Here is a 15,885-nt window from a genome sequence, read left to right as displayed (position 1 = left end):
TGGGAATGACACTGATGAAGACTGCACATTGTAGTCGAAATACGTATCTGATTTCTGTCATGGGTACCAAATTTAATTAAGTGGAATTAAATGGAAGATAACCTTTTTTGCTGTTTTATTAAGAATATGGGTGATTGTTACGTTTTTGACGTAGGATTTCATCTGTGATTTCTATATGGGGGTACACTTTGTGAAAACTGAAAATGGAACATGTAACAAAATTATGAAAGATTTTGAACGTTAATACCTTAGCTGCCCCTTGAGCAATTTCAATAATTTTAGCATCAATCGATCAGATATATTTCTACGCATCTGTAAAATTTAAGACTATCATTTTTCAAAATGTCCCTTTTGAAAATTACACGAATGGCAACAGGTTTTGATAGTTAAAATTATCACCAATTGCCTGCGAAAAGCGATTTCCCTAACACAGATTTGAAAAGTTAAATTTCATCCGGTCTCACCAAACGGTGTTTATTCAATCACCGCGTGGTGAGAGGTGGTGTTCTCCAGTGCACAACGAAAGGCTGTCTGCTAGCAGCGAGTAGCAGCCCACATGAGCATCAATAGAAAGAGGAAGACGTTGCACCGCTATTGATGGGAATTAGGTCTTCGTGAGTTGCTGTGGGCCATCTATGTCCAGCGCGTCATACTAAAGATTATAAACAGAGAGAACCCCGCTCAAATTCTTATTCCTACACAAAACACGAGCTCCTGCTGCAGTTAACAAATAACATTTATTATATAAGACCACGTAGTCCTACACAGATAAAAATTCTGAATTTTAATAGTGATGTAAACATTCATTCACGTAAACTTGTATTTCATTTTTACTCAACCGAGCAAATTATAAACAAGTGTTGTCCCTTGTAGTTTTTGTAATTCTGCACAGTTTCGACGCTAATGTCCATTTTTTTGGCAATTTCACGAACGGAACACGGTTTAAGCGATTTCAAAAGGCGTACTGCTGCTAGCTTATTTATGGTCCTTCCTGGCGTCCAGATTTCACTATATCTTCAAGATTACATTTTTCTCCAAACTTCTGAACAATCTTGGATACTGTAGATTTACTGCACTTCACGCTTTTTGCCAATTCTCGTAACGACAACTTTTGGGAAAACCATTTGTGCAGAATTAATCTGCGAGTTGATAAGCTTATCGGACCCATCGTTCGAAATTACCCACTTTTCTTAGGTGTGTTGCCAAAATAAACAATTTTTTTACACACTGAGCAAAAATTCACAATTTTTCGTTACGTTTTAACCCTTAAACTTTGATAAACAGGTGTCCACTTTCTTTAATTAACAGTCCTTACGACAACTAGAGACACTACAGTAATTAAAAAGATGCGGTCAAATACTAACTGGAACATATTTTATTTATTTATAAAAGATTTATTTGATAACCATAGTAAAAAATGCTTGTCCTTCACGCATAAATGATTCCAGCTTTGAAAAAACTACTCCCTCCACAAAAGCCAACGTGCTTGCTGCTCCAGATAAAACAAATGGACCAAGACAAAAGCACATGATTTTCAAACCGTCTGCAATGAAAAGAACAAACCCCACCCGTCCAGTCTCGGACCTGAAGCCCATCGGTTTCTTGTGACTGGACAAATGGCCATTCCTAAATCGTATTTATCGATTCAAATTTGCCCCACCGACAGCCAACAAATAGCGACATCTATTTGCCATCAAACCCAAAGAACCACAGACCAACGGATTGTCTGCAGATCGTCCCCGAATCCCCGATGGTGGGAAATCGTGCGAATCTACCCTAGACAAATCGTTTTCTCACGACGCTTCCGCTTTAGATTGAATCGTTTCAACTGGGCCAGCAGGCACTGCTGGTCCGTAACGGCGCGAGAAGAAGCTATTGTTGATCCGGAAAGCACATCTCCCAGCCGGAGCGGAACGACCCCCGGCATGTTTATGCACTAACCCGGCCGGTGGCATACGGCGAAGATGAGCCGAAGGTATCAAGCCGGTCGACATAAAAAGAAATCGGTGCAACATGAGCAAATTGTTTCTCGCTCTCAGGGTAGTAGGTACGTTTCACATAATTAGCTTGCGGGTTGCCGCTCATGATGATCTCATTGGAGCATTTGTTTGAAGATGTGATTCTGCTGAGCTTGCACATCTTTATCACGGGGTCCTGCAGTTGGAGAGGAAAATGCACATTTTTACGCGTAGCCAAGTGAAAGAATAACATCGCTCCGTGGTGGATCTTCTCACCTTTATGATGAGGCAGGATTTTATGGGTACTAGTACGAGGCTCCTGAGCAACGGTGAGATTCAGCAGTGGAACAGTGATACAAATGGGTAGCGAATGGTCAAAACAGCTCGTGTGTTTAAAGCGTCCATGCTGCGCAATTGTGACCAATCTCCGTGAAAACTCACCCACGATTCCTTCCAACAAACACAGATCTCACGAAGTTCGCAACGAACAACGATTACGACCCGGGCGCATAAAAGAAGTGAGAACGACCTAACCCAAAGTGGAAAAAATCGCAAAATGGAAACACACCCGGGAAAGGGAAAAAGCCAAGATGATGATAATAATGCGCAAAGTAAATGATATTTCATTGCAACACAAGAGGCCCTTTTGCCGTCGTGTTTCTTTTTTTCGTTCATCTCCGTTTGCATTGCAGAGCTACGAGATGAGCCGGAGAAAATATAAAAACCTTCTCGCAGATCATCAGTATCTTCATCGCGGAAAGATCCTCAACTTTCGCGCGCGCACTCGCTGCACTCGAAGGTACGGTTGACGACGACGGCGGCGGTGCCGATTTCCAAGGAACGTACAGCAACTTGTTGGGATCATTTTTTATTATCATTATTATTTTTATACGTGAAATCATAAAATTATAAATATGAGAAGCAAACAACCCGGCTGCAACGTGATTCTCCGGTTCATGTATGGTTGATGGAGGCCACCACAACTGATCCCGTATCGCACAAACACAGGCCAATTCGGGGAATGCGCATACTTCAAATGATTGTTTCCCTTTCGATACACGTTTTCAGCGATTGTCAGCAGAGTGGACGACGAGTGCAATAAAATCATAGCAATTAACCAATTAAGTTCTGCGTGGTTTTGGTGGCCGGAGCAATTCCGTGTCTTTGGCGCTGGTACGTGAGTGTATGAAGAATTTGACTTAATAAGGTTCTTGATGAACTAATCCAACGATGTGGTGTTTTGCTTGGTACTAGATGATCAAATAATCCATTCAGGATTTTAATTGAATAACGTTGATGCTTACAAAATACGAAAGACTAAGTATTTTAAGCATTATTGTGATAAAAATAATATAATATTATATAAACGAATCTTCGAGAAAGGCCACGAACATGGTGGAACATTGCAGTAGAACGTTTGGAAAGGACTTCAGAATAACTTGTTCTTAATTATTAATAATATGGTGCTCTATAATCAAAAGAACTAAGCCGTTGAATATACTCAGTCATGGCACTTTCAGTTTTCTATGTTCAATAATCTGACTCTGAACTTTCAGACAAAAATATGCTATTAAGAAGACCTCAAGCTCTCAAGAGATAGTTGAACTTCAGTAATTGTATATCCAAAGGGTGTCCAGGTCATGTGCAGAGAACTTCCATGGCCGGTGATTTGAACGCATATTTGCGGTAAAGTCCAGAGGTTCACTGAAACTTTCAACGAGAAATTCCTGAGAAGCTTAAAGGCAAGGTCGAACAACTAAAACAATTAAACCTAAAACCTCAACGACAAAGTTCAAAAGACTTCATCTACGTGAGTATTGATGACGGTACAATTTGTTTTTGCTACTCTGCACTAACCAGATTCAGACAAATTTTCACAAAGAACCAAATAAAGGAGACTAGAGTTAAGGTCAATAATCCGGACACATAAAAACTTAAGTTAAACACACATTTCGCATTATATTTCAATTGTAGTTGTTTATTTCAAATTCATGAGACACGATTTAAAAATAAACAAAGTCAAAACATAGATATTCGGTATTTGCATGAAATTTTCGAACTTTGCGTGCAATTCCATCCTTTAGGGGAGCTTGTACAGACTCCTCAGATACCGTGGTGGCCATCTTTGTCCATAATTGGACTAAGTGTTTAATATATTTGATCCATCAGAGCCCAATATCTCTCGATTGGACGTAACTGTGGACAATTTGGCAAATTTGCGGTTTCTGGTACAACATTCACTTGATTTGCTTCGAACCACTCCATCACAGTTCTAGCATAATGGCATGATGCGAAATCGGGCCAGAACAAAGGGTTTTCTTGGCGGCTTTTGATGAAGGGTAGCAATCGGTTCTCTAGGCACTCTTTCTGGTATATCTCCTTGTTGATTGTGCTTGTAGTGACGAAAGATTTACTATTTCGGCCACATGTGCAGATTGCTTGACAAATAAGATATTTTTTGGGAAATTTCGAGGCTTTTTTCGTCCTGAAATACTCAGCTGTAGCATTTTTGGCCACAGCAGAATACCCAAGTAACAATTTTGGTTTTATGAGGGTTCTATAGACCATGATTTAAACATGGAGAATGCTATAAATCCTCGATAAAACCTGCAATGTTTCTTGGGTAGAAAGCCAGCCCTGGAAGCTTCTCAAAATCCTCCAAGACATAAGTTTCATCGTCCATGACAACGCATGATAACTTTTTTTTTTCCTTGATTTGTTTTCCGTCGATCTTGTTTTCCGTGCTGAGCACGAACGCTACCGACGCCAGGAAGGCAGCTCCCACACCTGGACCCTACCTATCGACTCATCAACTCATGAACCGGGGACCAACGGCTTTACTTTCGGCGCCGCTGAACCTTAAACTAATGAAAGTGCTTCATAGGAAATCAAGCTTGCGCACTTAAAAATATAGGCACAAATTAGACATATCAGTGCCAACATTTCAAAGGGGCGTGATTGTATTTGTAAACAATGGCTTTAGCCGTCGATTTCTCGCGAATAAAAGCTCACTCATGAAAAATAATGACACCAGCAGGTAGATGAATGTTTCCTCTACCAGCTAGCATTGTTATTTTGGAGAGGTAAGATTTCATTCGCGAGAAATTTACGGCTAAAGTCATTGTTTACAAAAGCAATTACGCCCCTTTGAAATGTTGGCACTGATATATTGTTTATGTTTTGGACACTATTATTTTTAAAATTTGATCCATTAACCTTGGAAAATTGCCCGATTACTGCGTAGCTACTCTGGTTTACTGTTCTGCCCGAGTTTTTTTTTTTGTCAGAAGAGCGGAGCGATGGGCGAGCATCTAGAATAAACATCTAAAAGAGTACAGAGTACAGTAGCAGCACTTACCCCACCCATGTCCCCTCGAGATGGTCAAGTCGACGATGACAGGAGCACATACCGTGGTAGGGGTAACAATAGCTGCAATTTCCAAACCTACGACTGGATGCCTTCCTTCAAAATACCAACTAGAGTGCGGTAAAAATCGGTAGAACTGTTTCAAACACACCGTTGATACTTGAGCGGTCGGCGTTCATCTCTTTTTGCCAGTGGTGGAGGGGGGACACCCCTCACCATCCCTCTCCAAAGGGGGAGTTTGGTAAAGAGAGATGATAAAACCGATTTGTATCTTCCTAAAAGTGGTCCTAGCTCGCTGTCCTACTCTCTATATGCAATTTTCAGACTGCCGTACTCTCAACGAAACTATCAATTCTATACTTTCATTACTGTTATTTGAAATTAGCATCTTCAACTATGTAAACCGTTGACTTCACGCAGAAGTACTAAATACTAAACATATAGTCAAAAAAGTATCTAAAAGAAGCTCTTAAAAAATATTCCCTTGGATGCTTCTTAACACTTCGAACACGATGCAACCGGTAAAATAGGTAACGGCAAATTGGTAATGTTTGAAAAATCATTACTCAACAATTTATCAAGAAATTTTAAATCTATTCATACCGAATAAATCTCTAAAGTCTTAAATTTCAAGTAGCGTCCATAGATCTAAAATTCGTCAATAAATAGCTGAGCTATAATTTTTCAAACATTTCAAGTTTGGCGTTACACATTTGACCAGAGGTATCGTGTTCAGAGTGTTAAGAAGATTGTTTTCGGTATACAACGAAATATCACCAGATCGGGGAAAGATGAATGCCTTGACCATCCTTCGCGATATGGATTTGGATCCTCCAATTCCTTGGACCGCCAAATATTCCGGGAATCCTTGAAGTTTTAACGTTTGACAGAAATGGGTGCTCATAAAGCAATATTGCGAACACGAATCTAGTAAAGCTCTGGCTAGTCGTGTCACCCCGTACTGATGTTTAACGCACACCACAGCAGTGGAGTACGTCTCGAGTACGGTTTTTATTACTGATTGACAGTGAAATTGTGTTCTGACTAGTGCATGTCTGGTTTGTGATGGACAGTGGTTTAGTGTTCTGCGAGAGTGTCTGAAATCCAGCACATTACAAAAGGAAGTTCCTGGAAGCATGTAGCGGGTGCAGACAATCCGGCCGACATTATCTCGCGAGGAATGATTCCAGCCCAGTTACAGTATGAAAAGCTGTGGTTCGCCAAGATGCTAGTATATGGCCGTCGAATGTTCCAGAAAAAAAGTTGATCCAGCGCTCCTGGAGGAAAGAAAGATCGTTGCACTGCCAGCAACATCGGAACCAGTCAGTGAAATATTCAGCCTTCGTTCGTCGCTCTTTGGCTTGGTCCGATTGATCGCAAGAATACGCCGTTTCGTCCATAATACACAGCATAGAGATGAGAGGCGTATTGCTTTCCTATCGCATCCTGAGCACTAAGAAGCACTAGCAGTTCTGGTTCGACTGGCACAACGAGAATCGTTTCCGATGGAATTCGCTGCGTTGGAGAAAGAAAAGTCTATCAGCCCGTCGTCAAAGTTGAACAAGCTCAACCCTATTTTCGTCGATGGAGGTCGATTAGCCAAGTCACCAGTATCAGCAAGTCGGAAGCATCCGATAATCTTGTGTCACCGTCATCCGTTGGCCAAGTTGGTCCTGGACTATTATCATCGAAAGAACTTCCATTCTGGGATGCAACTGCTTGTGTTCACAGTGCGGGTGCGATTCTGGGTAAAACGCATCAGAAGCCTAGCCAACACTGTCATTCATGAGTACGTCCAGTGCTTCCGTAGCAGACCGAAGGTTTTGGATCAGCTAATGGCTAACCTTCCATCCGAACGTGCGCGTGGATTACTGTGGACCGTTCTTGATTAGCTATCCAATCCGCAGATCCTTCCCTAGGAAACACTTTGTCACAATCTTCGTCTGCCTTGTAACGAAGGCAGTTCATCTTGAACTGGTGAGCGATTTAACCAGTGAAGCCTTTCTTGCGCCTTCAAGCTATTCGTGGCACTCAGGAGAATACCAGCCCTAGTCATGTGCGACAATGCCCTGAACTTTGTTGGAGCCAAGCGTCAGTTGGTTGAATTACTGCAGTTATTCATGGATCAAGGATTCCACGATTCTGTTGCACGTGGAGTAGTAGAGGAAGGAATAGAGTGTCGCTTCATTCCGGCAAGATCTCTCAATTTCGGCGGCATTTCAAGTGCACTATCAGTGACAGAGTGCTCCAACATGACGAAATGTCTACGGTGTTACCACAAATAGAAGCCATCCTGAATTCTCGACCGCGTTAACTCCTGGACATTTTCTCGTTCAGCTACCATTAACAGCGATTGCAGAACCCTCGCTTGAAGATATTCAGCGCAATCGGCTGTCTATGTGGCAACGAGCTCAGGACTATGTTCAGCATATCTGGAAGAAGTGGTCTGTCCAGTACCTTTCCGATCTCCACAGTAGAACAAAATGGACCCGCAAGCGCCATTGGTAGATTACTAATGTAAGGCCCCTATCAGCTGTTCACTAGTACCTACAATCTGCCCGTGGAAAGGAGATTATCTGATAAGAGAGGATCGTGAGAGGGGCCTGATCGCTTTGTGTGAGAGTAGGTGAAGTACAATTTCGTGTGGAACATGTTTGGTGGTAGGGTGCTTCTATGCTTCGCACTTCTAACTCAAAAAGCATGGGTATGTCAGTTAATTTAAGTAGCTACACTACCGATCATAAGTTTAAGGACACCCCCAAAAAACCATGCAAATATGTTTTGTTCAATGATCTCTCATTTTACGTTCAATTTTCGATCTCCAAAGGTTATTTGAATGGTATAAATGGTATAGCACAAGTTTTCTTCTACTGCTACTTTTATTTCAAAATTTGGCCAACCCTATTCTGAGAAAATCAGTCACGATTCTTCAGAGTAAATTTTGAAAAATATTGTAACTTTGGGTGAACTTTTTGCCTACGAGGAAAGTTCTATTCAATACCTTTCAAATTATCTAAAAAGAACGAAAATTGGACGTAACATGACAGAGATATGAACATAACAAATTTGTCATATTTTTTTTTTTTGTGTCCTTAAACTTATGATCGGAAATGTACGTAGTAATAGAACATCTTTTAAAGGTTTATGGAACAAAACCAAAAAGTTAGTGTCCAAAACATGAACAGTATATGTCTCATTTATGGATCATGCCTATATTTTTAAAAGCGTAAATTAGATTTTCTATGGATCCCTTTCATTAGTTTAAGGTTCATTGCTCATTCATAAGATATTTAGTGGTACATTTTTACAATTGTGTTGTTAAATTTAACAGAAAATATTGATTACATTGATATTTTTTATGGATCATTCACACATTTTAAGGGATTTCACTCGGGTTTTATGTATCATTTGGGTGTTTTTAAGGAGCGTTTTAAAATTTGTTATGGAACATTCATTGGTTTTATATTCAAAAGTATGTTTGCCGTAGCAATCGCTTCTGCAGGCACTCTTTCTGGTAAATCTTCTTGTTGATTGTGCCTGTAGTGATGAAAGATTTACTATTTCGGCCACACGTGCAAATTGCTTGCCAAATAAATTATTTTTTGGGAAATTTCGATGCCTTCCCTGAAATACTCAGCTGAAGCATTTTTGGCCACAGCAGAATAGAAAGCCAGCCCTGGAAGCTGCTTGAAATCCTCCAGGACATAAGTTTCATCGCCCATGACAACGCATGAAAACTTCGTCAAAAATTCGCAGTACAAACGTTTGTTTGTCGTTGCGATTTGGAACTGTTTTTACTTTATATGACTTCAGCCCCAAACGCTGTTTTGATTTTTGGACAAAACCAGGTGACATTCCTGTTTTACCATGCCACCGTTCGAACAGTGAGATACGGGTTTTTCTTCAGTATCCTCTTCACCTTTCGATCCATGACAGGATCAGCACGTCCAATGTTTTTATCACTTCCCGGTTTCCTCTCGACCGTCAAACGTTCCGAACAAGATTTGAGCACACCGTGAACAGTAATCATAGTCTAATTCAACAATGCCTTCCAGCTATTATATCTCAGCGAAATTTTTCATTCCTACGTGCAATCTTTCAAAAGTTACAGTGACTTGAAGGTGTCCGGATTAATGTGGATACAGACCTTATCAATCCATTACCAGTGTCTCCGATGAATCAGTACTTTCAAAATCAATGTTAGAGCTAGCCACGTGGTTACGGTCGTCGACTTTTGTATTTGTGGAAGGGTAAAATACATCCGGAGGTTATTTGATATGTTAAAGCTTGATAAGCAAATAATGCGACTTTATCAACTAATACTGTTTTCGTTTTTGCGGTGTAGCTAAACCGGTGCCACTTTGTTTACAAACAAATAATGTTGAGCAGTCAATGACTCATGCTGATTGCCGCTTACACTACACCGGTGCAGCAAAAACGGTCGCCACTAAGCCATCGAGCGATCATAAATTCACTCTGTGTGCCTCTCTGAAAGCGAAATTGACAGTTTTTTGTAATTGTTCAGTGCATAGGCTGTGCAAACCGCTAAGTTGGCTTATCTAGGGTCTAACCCCCTAGTCTATACACCTACTGTCCTTCCCGTTGCACTCGTCAGCTCGTGCGATACTCTAGGCCAGAGATGCCAGAATTACAAACATGTCTGTGAATTTATAGACTTTTTTTTTCACAGAAATTTTTTTCGTTACAGACATTTACAGACTTTTGAGTTTTTCCCCAGATATTCACAGACTTTTTTAATCAAAGGAAAATCTTAAAATTGATTTGGTTACACTGTTTCACATCTTTAATCAAATTACACGTGCGATGCATTCTGCAACAAGCATTAGAAATTCGCGCGTTTTCAAATCCACCACACGAACGAGCTGTCACTGTTATAGACGGTCATAGTTAAAGTCCTGCCTATGTGCTGCAATGTTGTATCCATAACGAACATTTTCGATACGATTTGAAGTCAACTCACGTTGGCGGGCCTATAACTTGACAGTCTATAGTCGCTTTCACTGAAAATGTGAATGAAACAGACAGTGTGTTTCCATCCTATTCATTATTTTTATTCGAGAACACTCACCCCCGGATGCAGTTTTAGTGCTGAACGAAGCAGTCATGTTTGCCGTTTTTTACCTTCACAAGAGTCATAAAAATGTGGAAAAAAAATCGAGAAAAATCAAGGGGAACCCGAGAGGAAACCCCATAACGAACTTTATCAAATGATCAGGTAATCTATAAGTTGAGGTAAATCAATATAAATATCAATCTTTTGCGAATTCCCCAGTGGAATCTGGAACTCACATTTTTGTTCATATCTTCGGAACCATAATCCGATCGGGAAAAAAATCAATAGCGATCTATGAGGATCTGCAACACATCTTCTGGAAGTTGTTCCACTCAAATTGGTCCATCCAACTCTGCGAAAATTGAGTGAGTTACACTCATACGAACTTACATACATATTATTATGATTATAATGTCGATAATGCTGAAACTATATGAAGGTTTTTGATCAATATTAGGTTTGTGCTACGATGGAGTACACGGGAACAAACCAAATTCCGAAATGAGAAAAATGACTCATGATTTCATAAAAATAGCGTATTTTCATGTTATGAAAATACACCATGAATGATATTCATGACATCATGAGCAATATTTGCGTACCGCACCCAAGATTCCCAAAATCATGAATCATCCTAGTTAAAATTATGAACTAAATTCATGAGTTTAACTTTTAGTTTTTAAACCAAAACAAATTATAAAAATAAAATAAAGCAACATACTGGATTCGAACCACGAACCTTACTACCATTAAACCCATACTTTGACCACTAGACTATAAGTACTATGAAATCATGAATTTTCATAACGGAATCATGAATGATTGTTATGATTTCATGGGATCGCAATTTTTTTTTTGATTTCATGATTCTAAATTCATGAAAATGAAATGGGATTTTTTCCCGTGTACACAGTAAAAAAATAATTTTGATATCACATCAAAGTGGATGCACTTCAATCGTGTCTAAAATATGGTGTAATATTACTTGCCAAAATGGACAAAATCATCATTAATACAGTGCATGAACTGATAATACACTGCTTTTACTGCTTTTGTTTATTTTATGTGGCCATAAAAATTGCATGAGATTTTCGACATGAGTGAAGTGCATCCTCTTGGATGTAAAATTAAATTTTTTTTCTTGCTGTTTTTAAACTGTATTTGTTTTTGCGTTGTAAAAATGAAGTGCGAAATGCTCGCTGCACATCTCGGACTATAATAGTAAAAAATCATAGGTGTTGATTCAAATGTTAAGATTTATCTACTTTTTGCAGATCTATAGTAAGCCTTGATCCTTAGATAGATTGATAGATTACTTTAAGGAAAAACAAATTTCAACAGCTAAGTTAAAAGTTATTAACAAATGAGCAGTTGGTGTGTACAACTGTGTATGACAAGCATGCTTGGCCTGGCTTCAGGATCGTCCAGTGAGCAGTGCGCTCTACACTCCAAGTTCCATTTCTTTCAAATTCACCCCAAATTTGATATTTTACCCCTTTGAGTGTTGATTAATCACAATGGAACATTGTGACAGAGCACGGACTTGAGGTTACTAGACTATTAAATTATCTAGGTCCTATTTAGGATTATACCTGAAAAATCCAAATCTGGCCAACGCCCACAATAAATTCACTCTGTGTGACTCTCTGAAAGTGAAATTGACAGGTTTTATATATATATAAAAACACATAGTTTGCAACCACCTCTTCTAGATTTCAAATAGGGGAAATGACGGCTTCGGCATGACAGTCTATTTTCGGAAACCCAAATTGAAACACTATTTTCACTGGATTTTCTTTCGAAAACACTTCGCTGAATGCATGAAAACGATTCTTTATGCTTTCAGCTTCAATTTGACCATATTTTTCCACTGAGAAAAAGCAATCTAGCAAGGTTTTCTTGAAATGCAACACACGCACTACAAATTGTAGCTGATTTCGAGTTGCCGATAATAGAACAGCAGATTTACATGCAGTTCAAATGGAACGGTTGCCGAAGAAAAACTGGTTGCCGACAATACTCGCTCTCACTACAGAAGATTGGAGCTTTGTAAAAGCGTTTCAAAACAGTTTTTGACAATTCTTTCGACTGAAATTGTTAGAGCAGCTGGCAGCAAAAGATTGTAAACAAACCAATACTGCATATGTGTGCGTTCCTTAGAGATAAAGGCTATAGAAAGAAGGTCGCTGCTTAGGTTGCCGAGAATACATGAATTCCCCTACATCATAAAACAATGTAGGGGAATTTACGTACTATCCTTAATCTAAGCCGTTTCCGCGCTATTAGCATTTTCTCAGCGTCACGCACACATATGTTTGATATGTGTTCCTAATTCCTAATTCCTAAAAATTGTATTTTATGCGAAATAAGCATTTGCAAGCTTGGAGTAAACATTTCCATACCCACAACAATGCTAGTTTGTATGTTTGAGGGAGAAATCGGCGGTTAGCAAATATCATACAAATTCAGAAGAATTCTATATTTGAAGCTTATAATTACAAACTAGTAAAAAGCATCGAATTGAAAATCGTTACAAATTATTCCTTCGCTCTGTAGCCTGATCCATTGTGAATATACTCAACGAATAATAACAGAGAGGAACCGTTGTTTGTGGATGGAGTTTTAGCCGGTATTCTTTTTTCCCAATTCTTAGCCATTTAACCTTTTGTAGAAAGAATACGATCCACAAATTTTATCTTTATTACCAAAAACCAGCTATCAAGGACTACAGAAAACGAATACCAGCTAAAACTCCATCCGCAAACAACGGCACCTCTCTGTAATGTATAAGCTATTTTACCGTACACCACTCATGGAAAATCATTTGCATTCATTTCGTGCATTCATTCACATTTATTTGTCCCTAACTTTTTTCATCAACAGAATTACGCAAAATGATGTATGGAGTTTTGTAGGTTTTGATATTAACTACAAATTTTTTCAACAACTCAAATCCATATCTCTTATGCATGACGAACCAGAGCGAACAGATGCCACTACTGTTTTTCAGTGAATGTTTTTTACATTCACTGAAAAACAGTAACAATTTCTGCCCGCTCTAGTTCGTGATGCATAAGAGATACAGATTTGAGTTATGGACAAAAGTTGTAGCTAATAACAACACCTACAAAAGCTCTAAACATCATTTTGCAGAATGCGGTTGATGAAAAAAGTTAGAGGCAAATGAATGTAAATGAATGCATGAAATGCATGTAAATGATTTTCCATGCCTGCCGTACACTAAGGAGTGCCTGCTCCAGAGATGCCAGATCTACGGAAATCTCCGTAGATCTACGGATTTTAAAATTTTTTGCGGAAATACGGATCCGTAGGCAAAATCTACGTAATTCGGTACAGTTTCTACGGATTTTTTCTTCAGTGTACGTTTCCCTTCAGAATCGAATTTTACAATCTGATTCTGAAGGCAATGAAGCATAAAGTAAAATACACCTCTGCAACTTGTCAACCGTTTTCTTGCTCACTTATCCGCTTTTAGAGTAAACAAACGTCAGACTGTGCGTGAAACATGGCGGCCTTCGTACTATCTCTTCACTCCGTCGAAAGTTCTCATAATATACAGTCAATCTTTGCATGAAGAGAAAAATTTTCGACTTTGCCGTGTGAAGGCAAATAAAAGTCATGTCGAGATCAGTCTTGTAAGCGGTCACCGTAGTCGACACATTTTCTGTGATAATCGATTGCCTTTGCTTCCGACACTTGCAAAACAAGCTTTCAAATTACAGTACCAAACTAAAATGTCATACGACAGGCTCTGTCAGGCGCAAACAACGATGTCATAGTAATAACCTTTTTGATCAGAAATGGTTCAATTTACACCAAATTGAGGAATTAGAACGAAATCGCATATGTCATATGATAGTCATTTGATAATTTTCTTTTTGCTCGAATGTTGTTTTACCGTTTGCGTTGTGTAAGAGAGACGACGCTCTCTTCCCCGTCAGCTCGATGATGATCAGGCCTTCAACGTGTTCATCAAAAAGCACGTAATATAAGTCGTCGTACTTGTCCGGCTTTATAAAGGAAACTACGGTTAAAGCGTGGCTTTCTTATTAGATTACGACACCACTGTGCCACCGCTACGGGATCACAATTGATCAGATCGCCATAGATGGTCTTGAAACCCCTGTAGTGGATCCTCAAATTGAGCTGGAAACCATTGCCGTGGATAATGAGACAGAATTGCTGCTTAGGCAACAGCAAACGCTCCTTTGGAATGAGAAAAAATGCCTGGAGATCACTCCCGCGCAAAACAGGGTTCCTGTGTCTTTAATATATGACGAGCACGGCGAAAAGATAGCTTTTTCCTGCCATTTGTTTCGGCCATTTACGGAAATTCAAGCCAGGGGTTCGGGTGACATATTTCATGATGGCATCCAGTGAAACTCGTCGTCAAGATAGGCGTGTGGCCAAACCAAATTTGTTGTATATGACAATGAAAGTTCTTCGGCTTAGAGTTTTCGAAGGCTTGCAATGTACTTTTAAGTGCACGGCGACCGCAAACATTACACGTGGACCTTAATTAAGGACCGCATTATTCATGGAGCAGTGCATTGAGCGAAATCTATCCTTCCTCAAATCAATACCGATTTCAGTACAGTATTGGCAACAAAGGAAGAGAAATTTGTTCACCATGATGCGACAATTGGGAAAGCCAACGATGTTCCTCACACTCAGTGCAAGTGAGATAAAGTGGCCCATTAGTTGAATCTCCTACATCGGTTGTCAGATGTACACAATGGCAATGACTTAACAGATCCAATCCAGGAATTGACTGCACTACAAAGAGCAACTCTGATGAATGATCATCCAGTCACGTGCTGCGTGTACTACTGTACTACTGTACTACTTTCAACAAGCTGGTTGACACGAAAGAGTTAAATTTCTGAACATGTCCCAACTAAAATTCATATCAAAAGCTTCTTTTCGATTGCCCTGAAAAAAAAAAAGTATAAACAGAGAGAACCCCGCTCAAATTCCTATTCCTACACAAAACACAAGTCCTGCTGCAGTTAACAAATAACATTTATTATATACAGACAACGTAGTCCGACGTCACCATTGCGTTCAACCCCAGAGGGCTGTCCCTGGTTTTTTTTTTCAAAAGTTCTTTCATCGATTTATCATTTAACGTAAAATATCACCTTAGAACTAAAACAAAAATAACACCTTCGACTAAACAAAATCCGTAGAAATCCGTAGATTTGAATAAGTCTACAGAATTGCATAGAAAAAATTCTGGCATCTCTGCTGCTCCCTTTTCTATTGACACTTCTTGCAATGATTCCTTAAAATCTAAAATTCTTCAATGATCTCTCCCATTGCAGCTCCCACTCCACTGAAGCCCCATACAAGTACAAGCTCCCTTCCATCGGACCATATCATCAGCAACAAAGCTTAATCATTCATTTCCAATCAACCATCGGAGAAGCAAAGCACACCATACCGTAATCATCGTCATTGATCGG

The sequence above is a fragment of the Ochlerotatus camptorhynchus genome, unplaced genomic scaffold, assembly GCF_037179485.1.
Source record: "Ochlerotatus camptorhynchus isolate MF236.1 unplaced genomic scaffold, CSIRO-AGI_Acam_v1.1 ptg000410l, whole genome shotgun sequence".
Taxonomy (NCBI): Eukaryota; Metazoa; Arthropoda; class Insecta; order Diptera; family Culicidae; genus Ochlerotatus; species Ochlerotatus camptorhynchus.
Note: the sequence above shows the minus strand (reverse complement) of the source record.